Raw genomic sequence first — 23,120 nt, forward strand, 5'->3', positions numbered from 1 at the left:
TGTCAGATTGAGGATGCAACCTTGGAAATTTGGACATTCTCTAATGATCAGATGCCTAAGGTGCTGTTTGTTTTTTCTTTTTGTCTGAATCTGAATTTCGCTGAATCTGAATTCGCTGAATTGAAATGGCTGAATCTGAAATGCTGAATTATTTTGGCAGAAACTCAAGTTGTGGATGATTCTGCTGCAATAGTTGCCTCCTCCTCCTCAATCAATTCTTCTTTATTTTCCAAATGATCTAAAATAAGCTTTTGCAAGTGAGGAAGTTGACCAAGGCCTTGAAGTTGTCGAATTCCGTTGCAGTCATACAGTTCTTGCTTCACCAAATTTGGTAGAGACGATAACGTATTAGTCATCCATGAGGGAGGTTGCGAACCTTTATAGCCATAAATTCTCATTACCTTCACATTAGAATGAGGTTTAAGGCCCTCCAGTATGTCTTCTTTGTCCAAATGTTTGTTTTCGTCAACATCATCATCATCAATAGCTGAGTGAGGACCCTGCCGGTTTAGTGTCAAAGAGGTAATATTTGATTTTTCCCTTAAACTAGCTCCTTTGGCTTCCTCAATCCCACCACCTCTTATCCTCTTCAAATAATTGATAGTTAAGTTAGCACGAATGACGTTTAGACCTCCCAGGTCTCCAATACAACCAACACTAGCAGTACAATGTGATCCACTCTATAATACTGTCAGGCAAATCTCTTATACATGCTCAAGAAATATTTAGGACACGTAAACGTTTCAAAGCTCCCAACTCTTTCGGTAGCTCACTAAGATTTCTACAACCGTCAACATTCAACACTTCCAAATCATGACAATCATTAATGGAGTCAGGTAATTTAGTTATCCCAGAACTAGTGAGATCAAGAATTCTCAGTTTTTTCAAATTTCCAATTTCACTGGGTAACCCTTCTAATTTAGTACAATCCTGGAGGAACAGAAACTGCAAATTATACAGGCTACAAATAGACTTGGGCAATTCTTCAAATTGTGGGCATCCAACAAGAGAAAGATCCCTTAGATTCTTTAATGCTCCGATGTCATCAGGGAGACTGCGAAGATTAAAACATTTTTCTAAAAGGAGTGTTTGCAAATTATATAGAGCACCGATAGTCAAATCATGTACTTGGAGTGAACAGTATTTGAGGTTAAGTGTTAGAACTAATAGTCGCGGAAGCTATCGAACCTATCCTAGAAATTGATCCGATTATGAAGATTAATCGAAAAGCTAAGTCAAAATCAAATATGCGAACAGAATTTAACGAGGTTCGGCTTTAAAGCCTACGTCCTCGGGCGAACAAGAAATCTTTATTGAAGGATAGATGAAGACGACTAACACAATCCGCAAGTTCGTCCCAAGATGGTACCGTATAGTAATTAACCTTCTATACTAAATCTTCGACGACCGAGAAATTTAACACCGCTCAAAACTATGAACAAAAAAAATCTCTCTTACTTGCTCTCTCTCTAGCTCTCTCTAAAGAAGAGTTGTGTTTGTGTTGGTGTGTTTTTAGATTGGACCCAAGACCCCCTATTTATATATTATTATAAGCCGAAATTTAGAAACCAATTGAACCGCCTATAGCCATGAATTGGGAACAAGGGAAACTGCCAATTCCAAAACCGCCATAGCCAATAGCCATCTAAACCGCCTCTTGATTTGTTTGAAACCAAACCGCCACCAAAACCGCCTCTTATAACTTTTAGAAACTGCCTATTACAATTCTCCACCTCGTACACAATTTGATATACTTCAAATTTTGGACGAACACCAGGATACTCCTTGTAAAATATATCTGCTTCTTGTAACTTCATCCGACTGCACCATATGTCCATGGCTGCCTACGTACCCTTTTATAGGATCAAGCCTACCGTAGTTCTACCAACCCTTCACATAAAGATTATCTTGTCGCCATTACGCCCTTTCGGGCAACTTAACACGAGCCGATTTGCAGCAATTCCAGACAATGCTGAAACTTGCTACACGTCACCACTTTAGTCAACATGTCCGCGGGATTCTCATCTGTGTGTACCTTCATGAGAGAAACATCACCTTCCTCTATGACATCTCGTACAAAGTGATACCTGACATCGATATGCTTAGTACGAGCATGATGGACCTGATTCTTCGCCAAGTGGATCGCACTTTGACTATCACACCATACATCCACGCACTCCTGCTTAATCCCTAGATCATCCAGAAGACCCCACAACCACAATGCTTCCTTCACTCCCTCGGCCATAGCCATATACTCGGCCTCCGTAGTAGATAACGCAACTGTAGATTGTAACATCGATCGCCAACTAACTGGAGCACCATGTACCCTAAATACATAACCAGTAGTAGATCGTCTTCTATCTAGATCGCCAGCATAGTCCGAGTCAACATAACCGCTTACCTGACATGTGTCTCCACCAAAGCACAAACCCGTATCAACGGTACCCTTCAAGTACCTCAAGACCCACTTCACAGCTTCCCAATGTGTCTTCCCCGGGTTTGCCATAAACCTGCTAACCACACTGACCGCCTGTGAAATATCTGGACGAGTACACACCATAGCGTACATCAAACTGCCAACTGCACTAGCATACGGTACACGATCCATATGATCCTTCTCCACCGTAGTAGTGGGAGATTGTTTTCCCGAGAGCCTGAAGTGTGGTGCCAAAGGTGTTGACACCGCCTTCGCATTCTGCATCCCGAACCGAGAAACTACTCGTTCGATGTAACCTTTCTGATTCAAGTACAGTTTCTTACTTGACCGCTCTCTCTTAATCTCCATTCCCAGTATCTTCTTTGCAACGCCCATGTCTTTCATCTCAAACTCTTGACTGAGTTGAGATTTCAACTTATCTATCTCCACCATGCTTCGAGAAGCAATAAGCATGTCATCCACATACAAAAGGAGATAAATAAAGTCACCTTCGCGAAGTTTCTTGATGTATACACAACAATCATAGTCACTTCTGCGAAAACCATGCTTTAGCATGAAAAAATCAAATCGTTTGTACCATTGGCGAGGGGATTGTTTCAATCCGTAAAGAGATTTCCTCAAACGACATACTTGATTTTCTTTGCCCTCAACCTTGTATCCCTCTGGTTGAGCCATATAAATTTCTTCTTCCAAATCTCCGTGCAAGAAGGCGGTTTTAACATCGAGTTGTTCCAGCTCAAGATCCCTGTGAGCAACAATACTCAATAGCACCCGAATAGAAGTATGTTTCACGACCGGTGAGAAAATCTCATTGTAGTCGACCCCTTCTTTCTGTGCATAACCCTTGGCCACTAGTCTTGCCTTATACCTTGTACCCTTGATTTCGGAAGAATCCTCTTTCTTCTTGTACACCCATTTACAACCAATAACAGACTTACCTTCGGGCAATGGGACAACCTCCCATGTCTGGTTCTTGTGAAGAGACTCCATCTCTTCTTGCATAGCAACCAACCAACTCTCTCTTTCCGCCGCGGTGATAGCTTGTTTGAAGGTGACCGGCTCGTCGTCTTCCACCGAGAGTGCATATTCAACCACATTTGCCTGCCCGTAATGCCTAAGAGGTTTGTCTGACCCTAACCTCTGTACCGGCTTATATAACCGTTTCGGCCTAGTGTGTACCGAAACATCCTGCTGCTATTGTTGTAAAACTTGTGTACCTTCCCCTTGAACCTCCTCATGGTCGGGTTCATCAATTTCCTCATCCTGAGTATTATCCTGATGCTCCACCTGATCATGATTCCTAGAAACCCGTTGGTCTTCGGCTTCTACTTCCACTACTTGAGCTTTAGTAGACCCAACATCACCACAACTAGGCACCGTAGCTTTCGCCATAGCTACAATAGATGACTCATCAAACACCACATCTCTGCTGATTACAAACTTCTTGTCTTCCGTACACCATAGCCGATAACCCTTGACTCCTGTAGCATATCCTAAGAAAATTGCCTTCTTTGCTCTATTGTCAAGTTTGTTACCTTTAACATGGTAATAGGCCGTACAACCGAAAACCTTAAGTCTCCCGTAATCTGCATGTTCACCTGACCACACCTCGTAAGGTATGCCGCCATCTAAAGAAGAATGTGGAGACCTGTTCACAATATAACAAGCTGTAGCAACAGATTCCGCCCACCATTCTACGCCTAATCCCGAATTGGAGCGCATACATCTAGCCTTCTCAAGTATTGTACGGTTCAATCTCTCTGCGACTCCATTCTGTTGAGGTGTGTTTACTACTGTCCAGTGCCTCACAATGCCTTCCTGATTACAAAACTCCTTGAATGCCCCATCCGTGTACTCGGTCCCATTATCCGACCTTAACGTCTTCAGCTTTCGACCAGTTTTGTTCTCAACCATTGCTTTCCACACCAGGAATGTGTTGAATACCTCATTCTTATGCTTCAGAAAATAAAGCCAGACAAATCTCGAATGATCATCAACGAATGCAACAAAATACCTGGAACCACCCTTGGAAGGTAACTTTGCCGGTCCCCAGACATCGGTGTGTACGTAGTCTAATACCTCTTTGCTCCTGTGCTTGCTTGTAGAGAACGTCACCCTGTGTGCCTTCCCGAACACACAATGCTCACAAAACTCCATGCAAGGCTTCTTCATGTCCTTCAACAAGCCTTTCCCGCACATCAAAGATAGACCCTTTTCTGACATATGCCCAAGGCGCATATGCCAAAGCCTCGTACTAGCCGTTGGATCCCTTCCACTGATTCCTACCGCTACATCTCCAGTAATTGTTGTCCCCAAAAGTTTGTATAAATTACCGTAACGAGTACCTCTCATTACCACCAAAGAACCCTTAACGACTCTTATGGAGCCATTCTCTATAATTATCTTACAGCCGTTCCGCTCCAACACACCAAGGGAAATTAGATTTTTCCGCAAATCGGGTATGTGTCTTACGTCCGTCAATGTTCTCACCACTCCATCGTGCATCTTGATCCGTATTGTTCCGAGTCCCACAGTTTTACATATACTATCATCACCCAGTATAACTGTACCACCATCTATACTCCTATAGGTAGTAAACATCTCCCTATTTGGGCACATATGGTGTGACGCCCCTGAATCAAGCATCCACTTATCGAAGATCTTCTCAGACACCTCTGTCACCGAGAAACATTCGTCCGCCTCTTCTGACACATATCCCGCCTCTTGCATCTCTTGTTTCTCCTTGTAGCCTTCATTCTTTTGCTTCAACTTTCTCTTTGGACAAGCCGCTTTAAAGTGGCCAAGCTCACCACAACTAAAGCACGTTTTCTTGAAAGAGCCTCTAGATTTGGATCTAGATTTCCCGCCCTTTCCCTTTCCCCTTTCATTACTCCTCCCCCTTGTTACAAACAACCCTTGTGCTTGTTCCTTGTCTACTCCACCCGACGCCATACTGCTAGTAGCAACCTTACGAAGGTCATCCGCTAATAACGAGTTTCTCGTCTCTTCCATGGTTAGACTATCACCAACAAGCATCAAAGTTTGAACAAGGTTCTCATAGGATTTAGGTAATGAAAGTAACAATATGAGGGCTTGGTCCTCATCCTCAACCTTAACATCAATATCCTTCAAGTCTGAGATAATCCTGTCAAACCTATTCACATATTCCTGAATAGAAGAACCCTCTTCCATTCTACATGTGAATAATTTGGATTTTAAGTAGACCCGATTCGTTAAAGTTTTCGTCATGAAACTGCTTTCTAGCTTTAACCACACACCCGCCGCCGTTGTTTCTTCGTCTACTAGGAACGCCACATCCCTCTCAAGACACAACATAATGGTAGCCCGTGCTTCGAGATCTAACTCTTCCCAATCCTCATCTGACATATCTCCTGGTTTCTTTCCCGTCAACGTCTTGTGTAATTTCTGCGAGATTAGCAGATTCTTCATCTGCATCCGCCAATAAGAAAAATCGTTTTTCCCATTGAACTTCTCTATCTCATATTTCCCTGATTTGACCGTACCACTTCTCGATCCCATCTTCTTTTCGTTCAATCTCAAACAAGGCTCTGGTACCAATTGTAAAAACTAAAAGTCGCGGAAGCTATCGAACCTATCCTAGAAATTGATCCGATTATGAAGATTAATCGAAAAGCTAAGTCAAAATCAAATATGCGAACAGAATTTAACGAGGTTCGGCTTTAAAACCTACGTCCTCGGGCGAACAAGAAATCTTTATTGAAGGATAGATGAAGACGACTAACACAATCCGCAAGTTCGTCCCAAGATGGTACCGTATAGTAATTAACCTTCTATACTAAATCTTCGACGACCGAGAAATTTAACACCGCTCAAAACTATGAACAAAAACAATCTCTCTTACTTGCTCTCTCTCTAGCTCTCTCTAAAGAAGAGTTGTGTTTGTGTTGGTGTGTTTTTAGATTGGACCCAAGACCCCCTATTTATATATTATTATAAGCCGAAATTTAGAAACCAATTGAACCGCCTATAGCCATGAATTGGGAACAAGGGAAACTGCCAATTCCAAAACCGCCATAGCCAATAGCCATCTAAACCGCCTCTTGATTTGTTTGAAACCAAACCGCCACCAAAACCGCCTCTTATAACTTTTAGAAACTGCCTATTACATTAAGGTATCTCAAGTGTTTCAGTTCGGCAAGAGAAAGAGGTGAACTCGTAATCGTTGAAATACTCAAACTTAATATGCGTAAGTACTTATTACTGAACACACGATTAGATTGCCATCGATCCTCTGGATTGAAGGTAAGAAAAGTTCGCAGTTCCTTTGGAAATGTTGTTGGAATTTCTTTCTTGTCAAAATCTACCCCTAGCCGACGAACTACTGTGTTAGAAATGACATCCATTTCGCTCACCTTCACATTTAAGACCTCATTATGCTCACTAACACTTTGTGCAAGGTCATATATAAGGTCATGCATCTTGTACTTTTTATCTCGTTTTGGTGAGTGAGGTTGGAGTAATGAATTGTTTACTAAAATATTAAAAAAATTATTTCCTTCTTCTTCCATTGATGATGGAACAAACCCTTCTGCTATCCACAAGCGGATCATAGGTTTTCTCTTATACATCCAGCCCCTTGGAAATGTAGAACAATAAGAGAAACACCGTTTTAGATTAGGCGACAAACGATCGTAACTTAATTTCAGTATTTCCTTTATTCTACTTCCATTTTCTAAGATTTTCATTATGGGCATGTCTTTTATTTCCACCCAGTCGCTTTGTTGATTTTTGTTGTGCATAAGATTCCCGAGTGTTTGTGCTGCAAGGGGAACACCGCCACATTTACTTGCTATGCCTTTTCCTAGATCTATCATATTTGAGCTCTCCCGTGCTCCGCCAGGAGAAAATGCCCGGTGTTTGATTATAAACCAACAACCCTCATTTGAAATTTGTTGCAAAATGTAAGGAGAGATCGCTCCCCCGACGTTCGATGCAACCTCTACGCTTCGCGTAGTTACTAAAATTTTGCTCCCTTGAGCTCCGACTACCAAACGACTTTTAAGACTTGCCCATTTTCCAATATCTTTGTCCCAAAGATCGTCGAGAACTAACAAATATTTTTTGCTGTTCAACTCTTCACAAAGTCGATCTACCAACACATCAGTAGTTGGTGTGTCACAAGTGGATTTAGTAATCGAGTCAAGGATATCTTTTGAAACTTTATCGACAACAATATCACAATCAGAGACACAAACCCATATTTTTAAGTCAAAGTATTTGGTTACAGTCTGGTGATTATAGACTCGTTGAGCAAGTGTTGTCTTTCCAATCCCCCCCATACCCACAATGGATATGACAGAAATATTTTCATCATCATGTGATTTAATTAGTAAGCCAACTATGTTGGATATATCATTCTCCCTTTCGACATTAATTTCCGAGTCATCAACGTAGAAGTCAGTGTTGTTTCGACCGTCCCACTGAAGATGATCAGTAGTACTACTAGTACTACCCAGCTGGTTGAATCCAAACCTAGCCATATCTTTGGTAAGAGCATCTAAGTTTGTGTTGATAGTTTTGATTTTAGAAGCCATCTGGTGATTAAATGAAATTTTTTTGGGTACTGAAGGTAAACAATTGCGTACCTTGTCTCGATGCATTAATTCGTATGCAAACTCGTCGAGCACATCGTCAGCATCATAGGCGACATCTCGGAGGAGTTTCAACCAAAGCTTGACTGAATTGTCATTAACTTGTCGACTTTCGGCATCAGATATTACAGCCAAAATCATCTCGAGTGTTTTATCGAGAGTTTCCAGATCACTTCTCATGTTCCTAAGAGGACTAATCTCATTTGAGATCACACCCACCAGTTTCTTCAACATAACTTGGAGGCCTTCAACTATTGTCATTTTCTCTCTTTCTTTCTTTCTTTCTTTCTTTCTTTCTTTCTTTCTTTCTTTCTTTCTCAATTCTCACTCAGTAAGGATGAGTATCATTTGCTGATCAATTATTCTCTTCTTGCAGAGCTCTCACTCTGACTCTCGATTATTAATTTTGAAGATAACGTTGTGTGTGAGCTTTCTTGTGGACAAGATGGTTTTCACTACACATGTGGCCTAGACTTTTCATTTTTTTCGAAGACTTTTTTTTTTTTTTCACATATCAGCATTAGCCTTGCACAAGACCTGGAATTTTGCTTTCAGCAATAAGAAAAAAAAAGACACGTTATCAGAGATTTACGGAACTTTTTTCACATACCGAAATTTTTCACTTTATCAGAGATCTATGAAACATTTTCCAATATGTTACAAACAAATAATACTAAACCTAAAGCAACCCTATAAATGTACTTAAAATCAATTAAAAGATTTGAACATAAAGTGTACGGTTCCTTCTTAAGAGTACTATCCTAATACAAAAATTTAGTATATATAAGTTATTGAGAAAAAGGTAGGTAGAAGAGAGATGGTCCCCCTGTTGTCCCATTCAATTAACAAAATTAGAAAAACAAATTTGAAGGTTTCAGAGCATCTCTTATCCTTTTCAGTTCTCTCACAAAAGAAAAATGATAAAGTTCCCTCCCACCTTACTCCCTTGTACACCATCTTGCCTATGTGGCACATAAAAGTAGGGGTGTTCTTAAAAGTTGAAACACTTGCAGGGACTGAAAATGAAAAAACACTCCCTTGTCTAATTCTAATACGGTAGACAAGGGAGTGAGGTGGGGAGTTACCCCATCACGGTTGCTCACAAAATTCAAACATTAATTCTTGTCCCCACCAACCACACCATCTTTGCTTCAAAATTCCTAAACAGAGAAAAAGCTTCAAATTTCCAACATTAGTAGTTGAATCATTGAATCCATATACATGCACCCAAAGAAATGAAGGAGGAGATCCAGCTAAAACAGAGCCAATCAAATAGTAGAACTTTCTTGTGCGTCCAACTCAGTTGTCGAGATTATGCCAGCCCGAGTCGTTAGATTGAGTAACATTTTTTTACTAATACAAGAAACATATATACACGTGCAAAACACACCTGTTGACGTTTCATACAAAAAAAAAAACACTTAACTTGTTGGCCGTTGTTGCATTAACTCGTAGCAACTTATGATTATATCCTACAAAAATTTATTGTGTTTACATGTTTGGTACTATTTGTGAATACTATGTCTAAAGTTCACTTTGGTTGAATGATAATAGTATGTCTTCCTTTTGAAAATAACAAAAGTTCGAATCTTGCTGATTCTTCAGAAAAAGAATAAAAAAAAACTTACTTTGCATATTAGTGGTCGGTCACCATTCAACTGCAGTTCTAGGGTTAACGAAAGACTTATTTGAGTTCTCATTAGCTGCACAAAGTATTGACGCTATGGCTATGGTTGAGGGGCAAAAATCTAAGCAACTAATTTATGCTCTTAACATTCAACTAAAGTGATATATAAAATCGATCACTCTTCTGTCGTGTCATGTGGTTAGCAAATATGATCAGGAAACACCTAAAAAACTAATATTCCCATGGCAGACAGAACATCTAGAACCATTTTTGATAGACATACCACTATGGCACTATGACATTGGCAAGGAAGGTGATGTAAAATAACCCACATTTTCTTGTACCCACATCAAGTTGTGATCAGTAAATGTGATTTGATACATTTTGAATGTTGTAAATTGTGTTTCATGTATTGAGTTATGAGAACATTGAAAGTGGAGATTGAAAAAGAAGAATGAGGAGAGAATAAGATGTATACTCCCTTTTCATCATTAAGAAAATGCACATAAGTATATACTTATTACATAAGAGCATACCTTTCTTGAATTGTTTGTTACTCCGAAATCACTTTCAAGGTAGTGGCCTCCATACCACGACACAATGCATAAGTTCTTTCTACCAAAACAGTTCCATTGATCTACTACATATTTCCAACACGGGCGACCAAGAAAACTTTATTGAAAGATAGATGAAGACGACTCACACAACCCGCAAGTTCGTCCCAAGATGGTACCGTATAGAAAATAACCTTCTATACTAGATCTTTGACGAGCGAGAAATTAAACACCGCTCAAAACAATGAATAAAATTTCTCTCTCACTTGCTCTCACTCTATGTTGAATAGTTGTTGTGTTTGTGTTGTAGTTGTATTCTTACCAATACTCAAACCACCTATATATAGCATTGAAACTGACTCCAATCTCGAGTTTTGAGCAGTTTCCAAATTTTGAGCAGTTTTGAGTCCAAATCCAATTTTGGAAAAAAGACTCTCACCAAACCCGCCTTTCACCAAAACCGCCTAACACCAACCGCCTCTCACAATAGGTAACAGAGTTATGGAAGTAACACAAAAAGTTAATGTCATTATGGTATAGTTGGAACATTATGCCGAAAATTGCTCTCTGATTTCGGACACCTAAACCTTCAGTTGAAGAACATTATGGTATAGTTGGAACATTCCGGTATCTTGCTCCAGAGTATTTCATGTAAGGGAAAGTTAGCGATAAGACAGACGTTTACTCTTTCGAGGTTCTTCTTCTTGAACTGATTTCAGGAAGAATGCCAATCAGCTCATAGCCACCCAAAGGACAAGAGAGCTTGGTCATGTGGGTAAGTCATTCTCTACAAATTTTTAAATAATAAAAACTTTGTATATGAAAATGATGTACTGTTCCGTTCCAGGCGAAACCAATGTTAGAAAGTGGAGGTATTTCGGGTATACTTGATCCAGATCTGACTGGGAAGTTCGACGAGGTAAAACTGCAGAGGATGGTTCAAGCTGTGACTCTTTGCATTGCAAAAACGACTCGACGAAGACCTGAAATGAAAATGGTTCGATTTATTTCAGTTTTTAGTTTTGGTAGATCGAGTCTTTTTTTCTCAACATAAACCGACATAATAACGTTTTGTTTTGTGTTGATGATGTTATATGGTGGGGTCAACTAGAATGCAACTTGCCATTAATTGCCAAGACTAAATTCAAAGGCTATGAGCCTAGGCTTTGAAATTCACATGCAGAAAACGGATGGAAGAAGAAAATCAATCCATTCCCTGGATTTGAGGAAGATTTTTCCTCCCATGCATTAAATAATGAAGACTTTTGTTGCCTAAGCATTTAATTTGTTGTTTTTTGATTTCACGGATGAGAAGGCTATAAATAGCCATACTCTTTCATCATTTGAAGTATCCCATTTTCTCAAGTCTCCTGGATAAGTGAGAGAGTGAGAAAGAGTGTGAGATCAGAGAGTTGAGTGAGTGTATGAGGGTGAGAGTTGTAGTGATAAGATATTGTAATCGGGGAGTACACTAAACTTTGTGTACGGTAACTCGGGTAAGTTGTAACTTCATATTCATAGTGGATTTGCTTGGTGCGGCTGAAAGAGGACGTAGGACTTGCTCCGAACCTCTATAAATCTTGTGTGTCATTATTCTTTATTTGCTTCGTGGTTATTTTTCTATTTATTCACCATTTCGTCCAAGATCCTGGTTTTCCGCATTAGAGAAAAACTCTAAGTAGACTGATCACCTATAAGGAGTGGCTATTTTTCTCAACAGATGAACCTGCCGATAGTGAATCTTTTACATGGAGAGAAAGATATAGAGGAGTGGGTGAATTCTCAGTTGAGGGATCTAAAGGAAGCAAATGAAGGCCAAGATTATCCAGATTCGAGATTATCTGAATGAGTACTTAAAAGGACAATGGAGTTAAAAGTGAAAGAGTTGGAATTCTTATTATTAAATCATTAGATGGACATAATTGGTACATGAAACCTCAAAATGAACAACATAACTTTTAAATACACGAAATTATAATGTCTGGAATAAAATAAGAAATTAATTCTGACATCGACATCTTCGCTTTCTTCATTTTGGCTTAATTTGTGTTATTGGATGCCTCAGTTAGTTGCATATCGTTGCTGCCTCAATCTAGATCACCCTGGCTCTGCGAGTAATAAAGAAAAATAGAACATGATTGACGCAACGGAAAAACTGATAAAAGCCTTAGAACTCCGTCTAAAGACTATAGAACCAAAACTAATAAGATTTACTACTAAATACTGAATTTTATTAATAAACTTGAATGAATAAAACAACTCCTAGATTCCCCTTTATATAGACTTAGGGTTTCCTTAACCTAATCAAACTCAAATAACAATTTCTAATAAATAAAATACTACTTTCCTAAACCTAATCAAATTCTAATAACAACTTCTAAATAAATAAAATACTAGAATCTAAAACATAAAAAGTTTCCTAAAAATATAAAACTGCTAAAAATAAAAATTCTCTACTAACAAAAATATTATGCTACTAAAATAACTAGATTTTAAGATATCCAAGATACTTGGAATATCTCATGAAAATCTCCCTGCATCAATGATGAAGCAACAATCTACTAACTAGTATAGTAGGAGGAGGAGGAGGAGGAGGAGGTGTATTAAACATGTAAAAGTAAGAGATGAAAGTAGTAAATAAACGAACCTGTAGCCCCATTTATAGTGCTTAAACGGTTTCGAAAGAACCTTCTTTGTACTATCAGATTGAGGGTGCAACCAGTCAATATTTATAACGGATAACCTATCAATGGCTTGTAAGTCAATGTCTTGTATATGTGGAAGGAAACCTTGGAAATTTGGACATTGTTTAATCATCAACTGCTCAAGTCTAGGATGTAATATCTGGCGAGGCAGAAACTCAAGTTGTGGAAGATTCTCTATATGAAGGCCTTGCTGAGAAGTGAAGTTGGTGATATTCAATACCTTGGCATTAACTTGTTCAAAGGCAAGTAACTCAAGTTGTGGAACATCCACTATATGAAGGTATTCCAGAGAAGTCAAGTTGGTTGGCAATGTAGTCAACTTTGGGCAAAATCTAATGACCAAACCAACAAGCGTGGGAAAATAACAAGAAGAAACTCTGGTGGATTCTGCTGCAATAGCTGCCTCCTCCTCCTCAATCCATTCTTCTAAGTTATCCAAATGAACTAAATTAAGCCTTCTCAAGTGAGGAAGTTGACCAAGTGTCACGTCCATATTCTTGAGCATGTTATATGGCGTGACGAGTGCTAGGATGGCACGCATGAGCGTATAGGCCGGAGGGCCGAAGACGAGGTCGAAGAAGGGCAAGAGTGCCAGCAAGCTTCCTTAAGGCCATGCACGGGGACATCCGTGGCATTCAAGACTTAACAGGGGTATAAAGGGTCATTTGAACGAGAGTATGCCTGGTTAAAAGGATTGATGTTTCCTTGTGGAAATAGGCAAAACAATAAGTTTGCACCTTAGGAGGGGGTGGTCTCCCTTCCTCATATGCATCCTGCATATGCCAAGACCTCGTGGATGGGAAGCTCGCCCATCTTAGCATTTATGCACGGAAGTGAGCATCCTCATGGCGCAACCCATGAGGCCGGCCTAGCATATGTGAGAGAAACATATTGCACGGGTTCCCTTGTCATAGGAAATGGCTCGGGACAGTACCTGGAGATAGGTTACTGCGGGTTCCTTTGGAATAGTTGTTACATATTCTCTTGCCATGGCGAGGCGTGCGTCGTGCTAGCATATTCCATATGGAGGATTGAGCTATTCAAGGGGCCAAGCCTTGATGTGCTATGTTGGGCATGAGGTAGCTTATTAGAGATGGATGCTCCTATGCTCAATATCCGGATGGTAGCCGAGATGATAGGTGCCGGATGCTTGAGACTAGATGGCAAGATCCGCATATGCGGCTTGGTGTGCTCCGCACGTATGTTGGTATCCTTTATAGTGGGCGAGAGTCTATGACTCAAGGAAGGGTTATACGAGACGGCACGAGCTATGCTCGTATGTTGGGGCACGATGGTGTCATGCCACGATATTGGTTGGGAACCAAGATGACTTGATAGTCGAGATGCTCCGAATATGTTCGGGAAGGCTGGTTATGTACTAGGAGGGAGTACATGACGCCGCATGGCACGTTAGGATTTGATATTTCGCACTATCGGCCCGTGTGTTTTGAGCATAATATGCCGGGTCGACCTAACGGGACAAAAAAGCCGTGACACAAGGCCTTGAAGTTGTTGAATTCCGTTGCATTTTTCAAGTTCGAGACACACCAAATTTGGTAAAGAGAATGAGATATTAGTCATCCATGATAGAAGTTTTAAACCTTTATAGCCATTGACACTCATTACCTTCAGATTAGAATGAGATTGAAGGCCCTTCAGTACATCTTCATCCAAATGTCCGTTTTCGTCAATATCATTGACATCGACTTGTTCAACACATCTTCATCCAAATGTCCGTTTTCGTCAATATCATTGACATCGACTTGTTCAACGATGAGCTTCTCGAGCCAGGGGGAAATAGTTGGCAATGTAATCAACTTTGGACAAAATCTAATGACCAACTCAACAAGCATGGGAAAATAACAAGAACCTGTCTCCTCCTCCTCAATCCATTCTTCTAAATATTCCAAATTAACTGAAGTAAGATATTTCAAGCGAGGAAGTTGACCAAGGTCTTGAAGTTGTTGAATTCCGTTGCAGTTATCTAGTTCTAGTTCCACCAAATTTGGTAGAGACAATGAGATACTAGTCATCCATGATGGAAGTTTCAAGCGAGGAAGTTGACCAAGGCCTTGAAGTAGTTGAATTCCGTTGCACTTATACAGCATTAGCTGCACCAAATTTGGTAGAGACGATGACGTATTAGTCATCCATGATGGAAGTTTCAAACCTTCATAGCCATGAATTTCCATTTTCTTCAGATTAGAATGAGGTTGAAGGCCCTCCAGTACGTCTTCATCCAGATGCCCATTTTCGTCAACATCATTAACAACATCAATATCTGAAGGATGGCCCCAGTTTAGTGTCAAACAGGTAATATTTGATTTTTCCCTTAAATTTGATCGGCTGGCTTCCTCTATTCCACCACCTCTTACCTGCTTCAAACAATTGATCGTTAAGTTACCACGAATGAGGTTTAGACCTCCCAAGTCTCCAATACCACCGCAACCAGAAGCACAATGTGATCCAGTATTTTCACTCACATCATACCTAGCTAATGTTTCAAGATGAGTTAGGCGATCCATTCCTGACATTGTTCCTATGGTGTCGTAAGACCATGTAAGATTTCTCAGGTTAGTCCAGTTTCCTACGTATTTGTGAGGCTGGGAGTTCCCTATATGTAACTCGGTCAATTCCGTCAATTCAATAATACTTTCAGGAAAATCTCTTATACTTGCCTTAGAAATATTTAGGACACATAAACGTTTCAAAGCTCCGAAGTCTTTGGGTAGCTCACTAAGATTTCTACAACTGCTAGCATTGAACACCACCAAATCATGATACTCATTAATGGAGTCAGGTAACTTATTTATCCCAGAACCAGTGACATCAAGAATTTTCAGTTTTTTCAAATTTCCAATGTCAGTGGGCAACCCTTGTAATTTAAGACAACCCTGGAGGAACAAAAATTGCAAGTTAGACAAGGTACACCGTACACATAGACTTGGGCAGTTCTTCAAATTGTGGACACCAATACACAGTAAGACGCCTTAGATTTTTTGATGTTTCCATGTCATTAGGGAGACCTCGAAGATTAAAACAATTGTCTAATAGGAGGGTTTGCAAATTATATAAAGCACCATTAGTCAAATCATGTACTTGGAGTGATCAGAATGAGAGGTTAAGGTATCTCAAGTGTTTCAATTTGGTAAAAGAGAGAGGTGAAGGTATCATTGGACGAGTCAAACTTAATACGCACAAGTACTTATTACTAAATACACAATTAGATTCCCATGGATACTTTGCATTGAAGGTAAGAAAAGTGTGCAGTTTCTTTGGAAATGTTGCTGAAATTTCTTTCTTGTCAAAATCCACCCCTAGACGACGAATTTCTTTGTTAGAAATGGCATCCATTTTGCTTACTTTTACATTTAAGAACTCTTCACTAACACTTTGTGCAAGGTCATATATAAGATCATGTACTCTTTATCTAGTCTTCCTGAATGAGTTTGGAGTAATGAATTGTTTAACAAAATATTAATAAATTTATTTCCTTCTTCTTCTTCTTCTTCTTCCATTGGTGATGGAACAAACCCTTCTGCTATCCACAATTGGACCATAGTTTCTCTCTTAAAGACCCAACCTCTAGGAAATATAGAACAATAAGAGAAACACTATTTTAGATTAGGCAACAAATGATCGTAACTCAATTTCAGTATTTCCTTTATTCTACTTCCATTTTCTAAGATTTTCATTATGGGCATGTTTTTAATTTTCAGCCTGTCGCTTTGTTGATTAGTGTTGTGCATAAGGCTTCCTAGTGTTTGTGCTGCAAGGGGAACACCGCCACATTTACTTGCTATGTCTTTTCCAAGATCTATCATATTTGAGCTCTCGTGTGCTCCGCCAGGAGAAAATGCTCTGTGTTTGATAATAGACCAACAACCCTCATCCGAAATCTGTTGCAAAGTGTGAGGTAAAATCGCTCCCCTAACAAATGAAGGTGGACCCTAGAAAGCAAAAAGTAGAAATATCACACTCATACATTGTACTAGGCCATCTTATATTCATCATTTTCTTCCTTTTTCTTCTTATAAAAACTTGGTTATTGTCAATATTTACAATAACTTATTGCATTCACTAAAAGTAACTTATGATTCTATCCTCCTAAAATTTGCTGTGTTCACAAGTTGGTACCGTTTGTGAATACTATATCTAAGTTCACTTTAGTTGAATAGTAATATTATGTCTTTCAACTGAAACTAACTTTTCAAATTCCGAATCTTACCGATTCAGCAAAAGAATACAGAAAAAAAAACTTATTTTGGTTAGTCCATGAATCATTCAACTGCAATTTCAGGGTTAACAAAAGACTTATTTGGGTTCTCATTAGTTGAACAAAGTATTGCGGGGCAAAAATCAATATCTGCATTACAAATAGAACATCTACATAACCTTCTTTGTAGTATCAGATTGAGGATGCAACCATTCAATCTTTATATTGCATGACCTCTGGAGGGCTTGTAAATCAATGTCTTGTATATGTGGAAGGAAACCTTGGAAATTACGACATTCTCTAATGATCAGATGCCTAAGTCTAGGATGTAATATCTGGCGTGGCAGAAACCCAAGTTGTGGAACATCCACTATTTGAAGGTATTCCAGAGAAGTGAAGTTTGTGATATTCAATATCTTGGAATCGACTTGTTTAATGGTGAGATATTCAAGACAGGGAAAGATAGTAGTTGGGAATGTAATCAACTTTGGGCAAAATTGAATATCCAACTCAACAAGCATGGGAAAATAACAAGAAGCTGTCTCCTCCTCAATCCATTCTTCTACACTTTCCAAATGAACTAAATAAAGCCTTCTCAAGTGAGGAAGTTGACCAAGGCCTTGAAGTTGTTTAATTCCGTTGCAGTTTCGCAGTTCTAGCTCCACCAAATTTGGTACAGAAAATGAGATACTATTTGTTAGAACTGAAAGTCGCGGAAGCTATCGAACCTATCCTAGAAATTGATCCGATTATGAAGATTAATCGAAAAGCTAAGTCAAAATCAAATATGCGAACAGAATTTAACGAGGTTCGGCTTTAAAGCCTACGTCCTCGGGCGAACAAGAAATCTTTATTGAAGGATAGATGAAGACGACTAACACAACCCGCAAGTTCGTCCCAAGATGGTACCGCATAGAAATTAACCTTCTATACTAGATCTTCGACGACCGAGAAATTTAACACCGCTCAAAATTATGAACAAAAAATTTTCTCTCTCACTTGCTCTCTCTCTTTAGCTTTCTCTAAAGAGGAGTTGTTGTTGCTTGTGTTGATGTTGTTTAGATGTTCAATACCCCTATTTATATAGTAATATAAGCCGGTGGGAATTGAACCAAATTGAGCCAAAAATTGGAAACCATCCCAAATTTGGAAACCGCCTCTTCTCATGTTAAACCGCCTCCAAGAATTGGAAACCATCTCTTCTCATGTTAAACCGCCTCCAAGAAACTTCCACTTACAATTCTCCACCTCGTACACAATTTGATACTCTTCAAATTTTGGACGAACACCAGGATACTCCTTGTAAGATATATCTGCTTTTTGTAGCTTCATCCGACTGCACCATATGACCATGGTTGCCTACGTACCCTTTTACAGGATCAAGCCTACCGTAGTTCTACCAACCCTTCAGATAAAGAAAACCTTGTCGCCGTTACGCCCTTTCGGGCAACTTAACACGAGCCGATTTGTAGCAATTCCAGACAATGCTGAAACTTGCTACATGTCACCACTTTAGTCAACATGTCCGCGGGATTCTCATCCGTGTGTACCTTCATGAGAGAAACATCACCTTCCTCTATGACATCTCGTACAAAGTGATACCTGACATCGATATGCTTAGTACGAGCATGATGAACCTGATTCTTCGCCAAATGGATTGCACTTTGACTATCACACCATACATCTACGCACTCCTGCTTAATCCCTAGATCATCCAGAAGACCCCACAACCACAATGCTTCCTTCACACCCTCGGCCATAGCCATATACTCGGCCTCCGTAGTAGATAACGCAACTGTAGATTGTAACATCGATCGCCAACTAACTGGAGCACCATGTACCCTAAATACATAACCAGTAGTAGATCGTCTTCTATCTAGATCGCCAGCATAATCCGAGTCAACATAACCGCTTACCTGACATGTGTCTCCACCAAAGCACAAACCCGTATCAACAGTACCCTTTAAGTACCTCAAGACCCACTTCACAGCTTCCCAATGTGTCTTCCCCGGGTTTGCCATAAACCTACTAACCACACTGACTGCTTGTGAAATATCCGGACGAGTACACACCATAGCGTACATCAAACTGCCAACTGCACTAGCATACGGTACACGATCCATATGATCCTTCTCCACCGTAGTAGTGGGAGATTGTTTACCCGAGAGCCTGAAGTGTGGTGCCAAAGGTGTTGACACCGCCTTCGCATTCTGCATCCCGAATCGAGAAACTACTCGTTCGATGTAACCTTTCTGATTCAAGTACAGTTTCTTACTTGACCGCTCTCTCTTAATCTCCATTCCCAGTATCTTCTTTGCAGCGCCCATGTCTTTCATCTCAAACTCTTGACTGAGTTGAGATTTCAACTTATTTATCTCCACCATGCTTCGTGAAGCAATAAGCATGTCATCCACATACAAAAGGAGATAAATAAAGTCACCTTCGCGAAGCTTCTTGAGGTATACACAACAATCATAGTCACTTCTGCGAAAACTATGCTTTAGCATGAAAAAATCAAATCGTTTGTACCATTGGCGAGGGGATTGTTTCAATCCGTAAAGAGATTTCCTCAAACGACATACTTGATTTTCTTTGCCCTCAACCTTGTATCCCTCTGGTTGAGCCATATAAATTTCTTCTTCCAAATCTCCGTGCAAGAAGGCGGTTTTAACATCGAGTTGTTCCAGCTCAAGATCCCTGTGAGCAACAATACTCAATAGCACCCGAATAGAAGTATGTTTCACGACCGGTGAGAAAATCTCATTGTAGTCGACCCCTTCTTTCTGTGCATAACCCTTGGCCACTAGTCTTGCCTTATACCTTGTACCCTTGATTTCGGAAGAATCCTCTTTCTTCTTGTACACCCATTTACAACCAATAATAGACTTACCTTCGGGCAACGGGACAACCTCCCATGTCTTGTTCTTGTGAAGAGACTCCATCTCTTCTTGGATAGCAACCAACCAACTCTCTCTTTCCTCCGAGGTAATAGCTTGTTTGAAGGTGACCGGCTCGTCGTCTTCCACCGAGAGTGCATATTCAACCAGATTTGCCTGCCCGTAATGCCTAAGAGGTTTCTCTGACCCTAACCTCTGTACCGGCTTATATAACCGTTTCGGCCTAGTGTGTACCGAAACATCCTGCTGTTGTTGTTGTAAAACTTGTGTACCTTCCCCTTGAACCTCCTCATGATCGGGTTCATCAATTTCCTCATCTTGAGTTTTATCCTGATGCTCCACCTGATCATGATTCCTAGAAACCCGTTGGTCTTCGGCTTCTACTTCCACTACTTGAGCTTTAGTAGACCCAACATCACCACAATTAGGCACCGTAGCTTTCGCCATAGCTACAATAGATGACTCATCAAACACCACATCTCTGCTGATTACAAACTTCTTGTCTTCCGTACACCATAGCCGATAACCCTTGACTCCTGTAACATATCCTAAGAAAATTGCCTTCTTTTCTCTATTGTCAAGTTTGTTACCTTTAACATGGTAATAGGTCGTACAACCGAAAACCTTAAGTCTCTCGTAATCTGCATGTTCACCTGACCACACCTCGTAAGGTATGCCGCCATCTAAAGAATAATGTGGAGACCTGTTCACAATATAACAAGCTGTAGCAACAGATTCTGCCCACCATTCTACGCCTAATCCCGAATTGGAGCGCATACATCTAGCCTTCTCAAGTAGTGTACGGTTCAATCTCTCTGCGACTCCATTCTGTTGAGGTGTGTTTACTACTGTCCAGTGTCTCACAATGCCTTCCTGATTACAAAACTCCTTGAATGCCCCATCCGTGTACTCGGTCCCATTATCCGACCTTAACGTCTTCAGCTTTCGACCAGTTTTGTTCTCAACCATTGCTTTCCACACCAGGAATGTGTTGAATACCTCATTCTTATGCTTCAGAAAATAAAGCCAGACAAATCTCGAATGATCATCAACGAATGTAACAAAATACCTGGAACCACCCTTGGAAGGTAACTTTGCCGGTCCCCAGACATCGGTGTGTACGTAGTCTAACACCTCTTTGCTCCTGTGCTTGCTTGTAAAGAACGTCACCCTGTGTGCCTTCCCGAACACACAATGCTCACAAAACTCCATGCAAGGCTTCTTCATGTCCTTCAACAAGCCTTTCCCGCACATCAAAGATAGACCCTTTTCTGACATATGCCCAAGGCGCATATGCCAAAGCCTCGTACTAGTCGTTGGATCCCTTCCACTAATTCCTACTGCTACATCTCCCGTAATTGTTGTCCCCAAAAGTTTGTATAAATTTCCGTAACGAGTACCTCTCATTACCACCAAAGAACCCTTAACGACTTTTATGGAGCCATTCTCTATAATTATCTTACAGCCGTTCCGCTCCAACACACCAAGGGAAATTATATTTTTCCGCAAATCGGGTATGTGTCTTACGTCCGTCAATGTTCTCACCACTCCATCGTGCATCTTGATCCGTATTGTTCCGAGTCCCACAGTTTTACATATACTATCATCACCCAGTATAACTGTACCACCATCTATACTCCTATAGGTAGTAAACCACTCCCTATTTGGGCACATATGGTGTGACGCCCCTGAATCAAGCATCCACTTATCGAAGATCTTCTCAGACACCTCTGTCACCGAGAAACATTCGTTCGCCTCTTCTGACACATATCCCGCCTCTTGCATCTCTTGTTTCTCCTTGTAGCCTTCGTTCTTTTGCTTCAACTTTCTCTTTGGACAAGCCGCTTTAAAGTGGCCAAGCTCACCACAACTAAAGCACGTTTTCTTGAAAGAGCCTCTAGATTTGGATCTAGATTTCCCGCCCTTTCCCTTTCCCCTTCATTACTCCTCCCCCTCGTTACAAACAACCCTTTTGCTTGATTCTTGTCTACTCCACCCGACGCCATACTGCTAGTAGCAACCTTACAAAGGTCATCCGCTAATAGCGAATTTCTCGTCTCTTCCATGCTTAGACTATCACCAACAAGCATCAAAGTTTGAACAAGGTTCTCATAGGATTTAGGTAATGAAAGTAACAATATGAGGGCTTGGTCCTCATCCTCAACCTTAACATCAATATCCTTCAAATCTGAGATAATCCTGTCAAACCTATTCACATATTCCTGAATAGAAGAACCCTCTTCCATTCTACATGTGAATAATTTGGATTTTAAGTAGACCCGATTCGTTAAAGTTTTCGTCATGAAACTGCTTTCTAGTTTTAACCACACACCCGCCGCCGTTGTTTCTTCGTCTACTAGGAACGCCACGTCCCTCTCAAGACACAACATAATGGTAGCCCGTGCTTCGAGATCTAACTCTTCCCAATCCTCATCTGACATATCTCCTGGTTTCTTTCCCGTCAACGTCTTGTGTAATTTCTGCGAGATTAACAGATTCTTCATCTGCATCCGCCAATAAGAAAAATCGTTTTTCCCATTGAACTTCTCTATCTCATATTTCCCTGCTTTGACCGTACCACTTCTCGATCCCATCTTCTCTTCGTTCAATCTCAACAAGGCTCTGGTACCAATTGTTAGAACTAAAAAAGTCGCGGAAGCTATCGAACCTATCCTAGAAATTGATCCGATTATGAAGATTAATCGAAAAGCTAAGTCAAAATCAAATATGCGAACAGAATTTAACGAGGTTCGGCTTTAAAGCCTACGTCCTCGGGCGAACAAGAAATCTTTATTGAAGGATAGATGAAGACGACTAACACAACCCGCAAGTTCGTCCCAAGATGGTACCGCATAGAAATTAACCTTCTATACTAGATCTTCGACGACCGAGAAATTTAACACCGCTCAAAATTATGAACAAAAAATTTTCTCTCTCACTTGCTCTCTCTCTTTAGCTTTCTCTAAAGAGGAGTTGTTGTCGCTTGTGTTGATGTTGTTTAGATGTTCAATACCCCTATTTATATAGTAATATAAGCCGGTGGGAATTGAA

The 23,120-nt window shown here is 40.3% G+C and overlaps 1 pseudogene; it reads right to left on the reverse strand.

The window, feature by feature from the left end:
* Positions 1-161: 161 nt before the first annotated feature.
* On the reverse strand, positions 162-8,458 carry LOC147570692 (putative disease resistance protein RGA1; annotated as a pseudogene).
* Between the last annotated feature and the right edge of the window lie 14,662 nt (positions 8,459-23,120).

The sequence above is a fragment of the Eschscholzia californica genome, unplaced genomic scaffold, assembly GCF_041429995.1.
Source record: "Eschscholzia californica isolate CP2 unplaced genomic scaffold, dmEscCali1.0.p SCAF_1, whole genome shotgun sequence".
NCBI classification, from domain to species: domain Eukaryota; kingdom Viridiplantae; phylum Streptophyta; class Magnoliopsida; order Ranunculales; family Papaveraceae; genus Eschscholzia; species Eschscholzia californica.